Here is a 9,291-nt window from a genome sequence, read left to right as displayed (position 1 = left end):
GGACTCGTATTAAACAACTTTCAAGAAATGAATTCGTTCCTCCTCGGCGCGGGCTTGTAGTGAGCAACGACAGAAAAGCTCTGCGACCGAGGATCATGATATTCAAGCCAAGAACTAACGATCGACTAGCAAGCTGTCAGATATTTTGGCAGCCGAATTTTAAACTGCAAAAGGACTTGCGTGTGTGCTTTCAAAAACTATTAGGTACATCCAGGCATTTTAATTATGTCTCAGACGCTCAGTGCGTTCTATCGCGCCCTGAGAACTATTTTCAGTACAGAGTGCACTTTTGTGATGGTTTAAGAACATTAAACCGCCAAAGCGCAGCTAAGCGCTATAGTGTAAACTTTTAATCGTCAATTAAGTAATAGTCAGGTGTTTCCCATACCCTACGCCCTTCACAGGAACAATTAACTAATCAATTGACAAGTTAACGTTTACACTATAGCGCTTAAGCGGTTTAGGGCCCGGTTTAGTGAGTTAGCAGACTACAGCCCATTAAACCATCACGAAAGTGCATTCTGCACTAAAAATTACACATTTCACCTTTGTCCCGTTTATTTTGCAATAATCGAAATAAAAATAAAACGAACGGATAGGGCCGGGGGGCCGGGGTTTCAATTGACTGATGCAGAAGCAGATGAGGATTCTCTAATGATACTTTCCATGGTTTCTTTGTGGGTCCAAAATTTATCTAAATTAGGCAATAATTGTTCTGTGAAAGGTTCAGCTGATTCAATGGTGCACGTTGATTCGTGCTTTGGGGTGTTGAAGTACTTCCAATGTCAAATCATTTGCTCTGTGTTTGAAAGTCATAATTTAAATACATTGAGCTTTGACACAGTCTCACGACATTGAGTTCTATGAATTTTGTGAACTTGAAAAACACTACAAGATTTAATCCATTTCTAATGGCGATAAAAGCTGCAAAAACCTGTATAAAGCTTATTTCTGTTGATAAAATGAAGTTTTATTGAAGACGCACGTTTCGTTCAGTATGTTCTGCGCGCTCTTGTTAATAATGTAACTTACAAAAACTTTACCAACGAACTAAAACAGGGTGTCTGCTTCAATGAAAATAAACCATGCCTTCTCAATGCAAAATCCCAGAAATTGCTGTTCCAACATACGAATACCCGAACGCACTTTTTAATCTATGATGACTGCTAGTAATAAAACGTAGTACGGGTGTCTGAGAGAAAACATCCGCGCACTGCACGTGATTTCAACGTTCAAATGATTGACAGCAGCTTCCTGTTCAGGCTTCCTACTCAGTCAACAAACAATGTGGATCTCGACACGAAATAATATTCTCCACCTTTGAAAAAATTAAAAACCTCGAATTAGAAAGAACAATTCTGGAACAAAAAGACATTGAATAACTTGTATTTTATTTTTATGACCTGCAATAAAGAAGAAAAAGTGACCGACAGAACAAGTATTTAATAAACGGTCGACACACACAAATGTGTTATGAGTTTACGCAGACGGCAGACTTCGTCATTCTATTTTCGGTTTGATGATTAACATTTCAGGCACGGCAGAGCAATTTTCCAAGTTGTGGGGGGGGGGGGGGGGCTAACTAGTGACTTGAAGTGGGGGGCTTAAAAGACTCTTCTCTTAGTAAGTCTTATTTTTTTCGGAAATTCTGGGGGGTGGTAAAGCCCCCCCCCCCAGCCCCCCGGCTCCGCCGTCCCTGCATTTGCAAGTTAGTCTTCCAAGAAAGAGACTCCTAGCATATAAACTCATGCATAGCATATGACTTGTAAGGGCGATTGTATTCAAAATCAGGCTCAGGCACGGCGAGTTAATAAACGTGGTGGTTTGTTTAGAGGGGCAGTATCACGTCAAATCTTTATTATACGCTTTGGTGTTATCCATGATAGAATTATAAGGGTGCACTCGGTGATCAACAAAAAGCCTTTGAACGTACAACAAAGAAAGGCATAATCCATTTTAAAAGATGTGAATAAATCGAATGAATGGTTCATAAGCGATTTTTCCAAGTAGGTACTGTCGAAATTTAAAACGTCTGCCAGACGTTTTCAAAGTCTTAGACCACTACTGCCATATCCGTCCGTAGCCAAACCACCTTTGAAGAGAGTCTTATCCATCTGTGGATTATAAATAACTCAGTGTTGAGTCAAACAATGGGTAGCTAATGGGTAGAGAACAGTGGCGATAAAAGAGAGAAAGTGCAGAGTAAGATGGCGTTTAATTTGTGGGGGTTATTTGTCTCGGTTGTAACTAAGAGGGAAGTTATAAAAGGCCGGGGCACTAGAAAGAATGGCTGTAGAAAGGGAACCAATTTACTCTAATGTGCTTTTATTTTGCGCATTTTGTTGCTTCCTAATTTAAGAAAATTACAAATCGAGGGTTTACAAGACAACTACAATACAAAGCTGTTTTGAAAAAAGTTTCAGGTCGGCAGAAATTGCCTGAATGTACAATTCAATTGAGTACTATGTACAGAGTTCACAAGAATTACAAAACGGCGAATTGCAAAGCCAGTGTCCAAAGAACAGCGTCGGTTATAATAAACAACCGTTCTACAAAGTTTCTAAGTGCAATTGACTCAAATAAATAAATTAAACTGAAGCACATTGAAACAAATATTATTTACAAGTTACGGGTTGACAGTGAGTACTAAAGATTAGATATAACTATAAAATGCCGGACTGTAAAGCCAGTGTCCAAAGAACGGTTAAAAAGCGTTCTGTAAAGGTTTTCGAAGTGTATATTGAATCAAATACATAGCAGTTTTGAAATAAATGCAAGTTTCAGGTCGACTATACAGAAGTATCATCGCTTCAAAGAAAGATCTTACTTGATCTTCTTGTTTTCAATGAAAAGCTGTTGACTAAGGGCGCGTTCGTTTGGGATCAATCCGGAATAAAAATAATTGGAAAAATGCGAGTTAGCGTTCGTTTAACCTGAGTATCAGGCCGGAATATATTCTTATTTTTATTCCTGAATATTCCCAAACGAACGCGCCCTAAAAGATTTTCTTTTAATCTACGCGCCGGTCTATGTTATTATGATCTTTTTTTTTTTTGCATTTAATGCTGCTCGGTGATGTCTGGTAAATTATGGAAAAAAAGCGCCTTGTAATACAACTGTTTTAGTCGAAACGAGAAAAGAGTTTCTCTTGCCTTATTCAAGTTAAACTTGTGACCATTTAGTGCAACAATCACAATTCACGTGTTGGGTAAGGCTATCCGCGTTTCTATCATTTGAAAATCAAAGTCACGAATGGCATATCTTTTTGGCCATCTTAAGAAATCACGTTTAACCTACGAGCACTATATATAGAAAGTCGATTTTTAGTTAATTGTTGTAACGAACTACTCCTTAAATGTTGACTCGGTGTGGCCTGATTATGCGGTCTAGAGCGCTTAACAGCATCTAAGAAGATTCTTTAATGCTTGGCGGTAATTTGTACTGAAAATAAAACAGATGCAAGGGTTTACAGCACAACTTGCTATACCGATAAAACGGGCAACAAGCCAGAAGTAATGGAAGCCACAAGACCATATGTCCGATACAAAGAAGAACAGAATCCACCAGATATTCTGGGGCAGCCAGCATATTGCTGAGCTTAACACAATAGCAATGGCCATCTTTAACACATTTCGTTCCCTTTTCTCGCGTTGCTCTCCAGCGTTGACCGATTGCTCGCCTGGAATCGTCTGTGATTTAAGCTTTGTATAGATTATAGTGTAAAGTATGGCTATCAACACTAGCGGGGTGTACAGGAACACAACAAATATTGCTAACATGTAATCTGCATAAGATGAGGACCCGCCAAAGACTTCATTCCACTGCACTACACACATCAGCCCTTCTGGATATTCAACAAGTTTATTGGCGAAAAGATATGGAGACCAGATAGCCATCGCGACGATCCAAGTGGCTAGAATAAAGAACGGGCACAGCTTTGAACTGATGAGTGGAGAACGTAGGGGAAATACCACAGCTCCAAGTCGATCCACTGCTATCAGAACCAGGCTCTGAAGAGACACAGTTAGAGAGACGTATGACAAAAAGAAAACCAGCTTACATGAGGCCTGGCCAAGAGGACCACTGATCATCCAGGAGTCGACGTACAACTGTGTTATTATCCATGGGATCAGGAAAATCGGCCACAGGAGATCGGACATTGCCATGTTTACGATTAAAAAGTTGATGGGTTTTCTCATGGTTTTCGTCCTGTGGACAATTATTCCGATTAAAGTGTTTCCAGCTAGCGAAACCACAAGGATCAGGCAGTAAGCAAAGGTTTCTCCGATTTTTAAGGCTGTAGGTTTGTAGCTACAGCTCGATTGTTGTGTTCCATTCGTCGTTGTGCTCACGTTTGCCGACATTCTCGTAATTCAGGTTCTTTTTCACTGAGCTATTTTTCTCATAAATTGATTTTCTTCTTGTTTGCTAACGAGGAAGCAACACTTAGATGCTTTGGGCGCGGTGACGTCGAACACGCAATTAGGATAGGTAATAGCATGAGTTGCAGTGGTATTTAGAAATAATATCGGCTCGTAACATTTAAAAATTGTTCAAAATATCACTCGCCGCTTTGCGGTTTGTGATATTTTAAACAATTTTGAAAAATTACGAGCCAGTATTATTTCCAAATACTACGTAAAATTCATGCTACACTTTCTATATTTGGGAGACAGTAATATTTCAAGTCCTAGAAATACCTTTCTGTTCCAAATATGGCAAGTATTTTAGATAAAAACAGCTCGTTTTAACAAATCAGCATTCATAAATTTCTCAGCCTGTATTGAACGAATCAAAAAAGCCTACGAACGCAGACATACTTCCGACAGCCGGAAATACCTCATCGTTTGCAAGCTAAAAATAAAGTGGTCAGCTGTTTATTTCTGATCTGCTTACGACGTAGGAAATTTCGACAATTTTGAAAGAAGGAGTATTTTCCTGTTTTACCTCAGGTAGCCAAAGCTTGAGATACGACTGAAAAAAAAAATGATCTAAAATTATTAAATGTTTATTGATTTATCAATCTTTATATATTACATTTCTGTGCTAGCTTCGTTCTACAAGTGAAAATTGGCATATTTCTAAAATTGCTCTCAGCCATCAAAGCGAAGCGAAAGGTCGCACACTCTGTCCACCAGGCTGCCGACCCGTGTTCGTGAAAAGACAAAAATGAGCTGTAATTCTCAAAGTTTACCATTTTTCCCTAAAACGCCTCATATTTGAAGGCCACGATAGTCACTCTAAAAATACATACCGAAAAAGTGCCCAATTTTACATCCTTTCCCCGGTAAAACGACAATATTCCGGTGGTAAACCTCTACGAACCATCCGCGGCCCGAGCGCCTCTGTAATTAATCATATGCGATTTGGAAGATTTAAACACAGTTGCGCGTGCATCACATAAGGCCACTTTCTAGGGGAGGTGTATGGAATGTCGCGTGCGACACATGATAAAGGCCCGGCAAAACGACGAAAACATGTTTCTTTTAATAATTTCTCGTTTTGCCGTGGTTCCATGCCGCGCGGGAACACGGAATGTTTCTACAATGTAAATTGTAGCCGGCAGAAGGAAAATTTTGCTTCTTCTATTTTCGGCTTGATGTTTTGCAAGTCAGTCTTCCAAGAAAGACTCCTAGCATATTAAACTCATAGCACATGACTTGTAAGGGCGATTGTATTGAGAATCAGGCTCAGACACGGCGAGTTAATTTACCTGGCGGTTTGTTTAAGAAGTAATTTTTATGCACCTGTGGATAATAAGTACTGTTGAGTCAAACATAAAGAGCAATGGCGATAAAAAAAGAGAAACGGAGGGCGTTTACGGTAATTTGTTTCGGTTACAACTGAAAGTGAAGTTATAAAAGGCCGGGTCATTTGATAGAATGGCTGTGGACACAAAAATCAATTTACTCTAATGTTCTTTTAATTTTCGCAGTTTGTTGCTTCCTAATTTACGAAAATTGCAAACTGAGTTTACAAAATAACTACAAAATTATTGTAAAGCCAGTCTCCAATTGAACGGTTATAATTTTTACCACTTTGCAAATTTTTTAAGTGTTAATTGAAGCAAATACAAACATGTTTTGAAATAAAAATAATTGAAAGTTCCAGGTCGACAGAAACTTCCTGAATATAATAAAATTATGTATAGAGTTTACAAGAACTACAAAATGGCGAAATGTAAAGCCATTGTCGAAAGTTCTGCAAAGTTGCTAGTAAATAAACTGAAGCACTTTGAATTAAATGTTATTTACAAGTTTTAGGTGGACTGAAACTTCCTACGAAAATTACATATAAAGTTTACAATAAAATTACGAAATGACTGTAAAGCATAGTGTCCAAAGAACAGTTAAAAACCGTTCTGCAAGTGTTTCTGATGTGTACATTGAATTAAATACAAAGCAGGTCTGAAATAAAGGTTATTTACAAGTTTCAGGTCGCGCGACTATACAGAAGTATCGTCGCTTCAGAGAAAGATCTTACTTGATTTTCCTGTTTTCAATGGAGAGCTGTTAACCAACGATTTTCTTTTTATCTACGCGCCGGTCATGTTATTTCAATCTTAATTTTTTTCTACATTTATCCGTGATGTCCGGTAAATTATGGAAAAGCGAAATATAACTGTTGTAGTCGAAACGGTATAAGCTTTTCTTTTTGCCTCATTCAAGTTTAATTTGCGCACAATTACAATTCACGTCTTGGGTTAGGCTATCCGTTTCTATCATTTAAAAATTTAAGTCATGAATCTCAAATCTTTTTGGCCATTTTAAAAAAATCATCCGTTTAACCAAGAGAAAAAATTAACCAAGAGAAAATAAAGGGTCCTTAGTTTAACCTACTGGTACTATAGCGAAGACTCGATTTAAGTTAGTTCTTGCTACGAACTACTCCTTAAATTTGACTCGGTGTGGCCTGATTATGCGGTCTATAAAAGCATCTTAGAAGATTCTTTAATGCTTGGCGGTAATTTGTACTGAAAATAAAACAGATGCAAGGGTTTATAGCACAATTTGCTGTAGCCATAACAAAGGCAACAAAATGAAAGTATCGGAAGCCACAAGACCATATGTCCAGATGTCGGATACAAAGAGGAACAAAATCCACATGATACTGTAGGGTAGCCAGCATACTGCAAACTAGGGCTTTCCACAAGTTGCTCGAGATTTCTCAAAAAGTTGCCCGTAATTTCTCAAAAAGTTGCTCAAAAGTTGCTCCAAAAATCCCAAAAAGTTGCTTCTGATAATAAAAGTTGCTTGAAAGTTGCTCCAAAAAATCCAAAACGCTGCTTCTAATCAAGAGAATTTCTTTAAATATATGCTTATTTCCTTTTGAGGATAACATTTCTAAGAAGTTTTATGCAATTTTACAGCAAAAGAAGTATCTAAATAAAATATTAAGGGGAAAATTTGTTAAATAACAAGGATTTCTTTAACTGAGAAAAATCGTGAAGATATCGATGACGTCATGTTTGATGACGAGTTCTGTAATGGTTTAATGCAGAATGAGCCGAACGTTGAAACGTCTTCAGATGTTTCTAGAAAATCTTCGGCAAACTTCGTAAATCTTCGGAAACGTTCGTATTGTCTTCGAACGACACTCGGATAATCTTCGGAAATCTTCGGTCTGGAAATTGCTCAAAATGCAACAAGTTGCTCGAGAGGAAAAAAGTTGCTCGAAAGGGAAAAAGTTGCTCGAAACATGAAAAGTTGCCAAAAAGTTGCCGAGCAACTTGTGGAAAGCCCTACTGCAAACCCTAGGACAACAGCAATGGCCATCTTCAGCACATTTCGTTCCCTTTTCTTGCGTTGCTCTCCAGAGTTTTTCGCCTGGAATCGTCTGTGATTTAAGCTTTATATACACTATAGTATAAAGTATGGCTATCAGCACTAAAGGAGTATAAATGCCTACAACAAATATTGTGCACGCCCGTGAAATTTTTTGTAAACAATCGTGCCTGCAGACAAAAAAACCCAACCAAATTCACTGCATTTAGTGGGTTTCTTGTCTGGTTTTCTTTCGTTTGTTAAATTTCGGCTTTCAATTGAGTTTTTTATGCTAAAAAGTAAAAAATAATTCACGATGCTCGTTTTTGAATGGGCGCACGGAAGTGTTTCAGTCTCGGAACCATCAGTCTGATAGTTGCCCCTTGGAAATTTGATGTTCTTAAAACTAGCATATTAGCCCTCGAAGCTTCGCTTCTCGGGCTAATATTTGTTTTAAGAACATCAAATTTCCGCGGGGCAACTATCAGCCAATATAGTCCAGGCATTTTGTAATCAGACCTGCTACTAATTGCAACAGAAGCTTTCTCAACGTAAACTAGTTAGGAATGACCTATACAATAACATACTAAAAGTCTTAAAAGATTCAAGCTTGGGAACACCTCCAAATACGATCAACGTCTAACTCGCTTTCTGCTGCAACATGAAAACGAGGCTATAAACAGGAAGTTGCTGTTTACGGCTGTTTTATTGGTATAAATCATGCCTTTTCTTTAAAATTAAGATCATACTCTTAATACAATGTTTCCCTGGCCTTAATCTTAAAATAAAGACCCATAAAAGAGCGATTTTTAAAATGCTAAGTTATTCGAAAGTTTACATTGTTTAAGACACGTTTATCACTTATCTTCAAGCGATAGTAGTCATTCTTGAATTGTAATCTACACAGTCATGCTATTCAAGGAAGTCTTCCGAATCTTCACTTTCGTATTCCAGAGCGTTGGTAAAGTTAGTGCACGCGGACCCTTTGCACTGGCCGCAGGCTGGAGAGCACTGCATGCCATTCTTACGGCAGATGCACCTGTAAAAGCGAGTCTGGCGTAGGTGGAAGGTCCGTCGCACAGGAAACAATTGACAGCGAGTTGCTCATCCACTTCATAAACTTTAGGTAATTTCCTCTTTGTGCGGAAGTTTACACTGCAGGTCTGGTGGTAAACTGCGTCAACAGCAGGCAAATCATGCACATTTAGAAGTCTAGCTCTTATCGTGTCAGACCCCTCGTCCACTCTCTCTGAACAAATTTTCAATATCGTGCCTTTCGTTTCAATTGTTGTAACCCTGAACGCTTCCCCCAGTCTTATTCCCTGTTTCCCGAACTCAACTTTGGTACCACAAAAGAAACAGTCAGTTTTGAATGAGAAATATTGTTCTACTTGGCGAGTTAGAGAGCGACGATTACTAGTTGTTTCAGAAGTAAGAATTTTCTTGGCTCGCTTGATGTTACTTGGTAGACAATATTCTCGCCGACAGTTCTGATGATCCTGCTGCACAGGAACCGTAGTGATAGAAT

The 9,291-nt window shown here is 38.5% G+C and overlaps 1 pseudogene; it reads right to left on the bottom strand.

The window, feature by feature from the left end:
• Nucleotides 1-2,324: 2,324 nt before the first annotated feature.
• Nucleotides 2,325-4,474, bottom strand: LOC144661722 (QRFP-like peptide receptor; annotated as a pseudogene).
• Nucleotides 4,475-9,291: the final 4,817 nt, after the last annotated feature.

Source organism: Oculina patagonica, chromosome 7 (genome assembly GCF_052425735.1).
Source record: "Oculina patagonica isolate OP01 chromosome 7, crgOcupat, whole genome shotgun sequence".
NCBI classification, from domain to species: Eukaryota; Metazoa; Cnidaria; class Anthozoa; order Scleractinia; family Oculinidae; genus Oculina; species Oculina patagonica.
The sequence above is the reverse complement of the archived record's forward strand: the minus strand, read 5'-3'. Positions and strand labels throughout refer to the sequence as shown.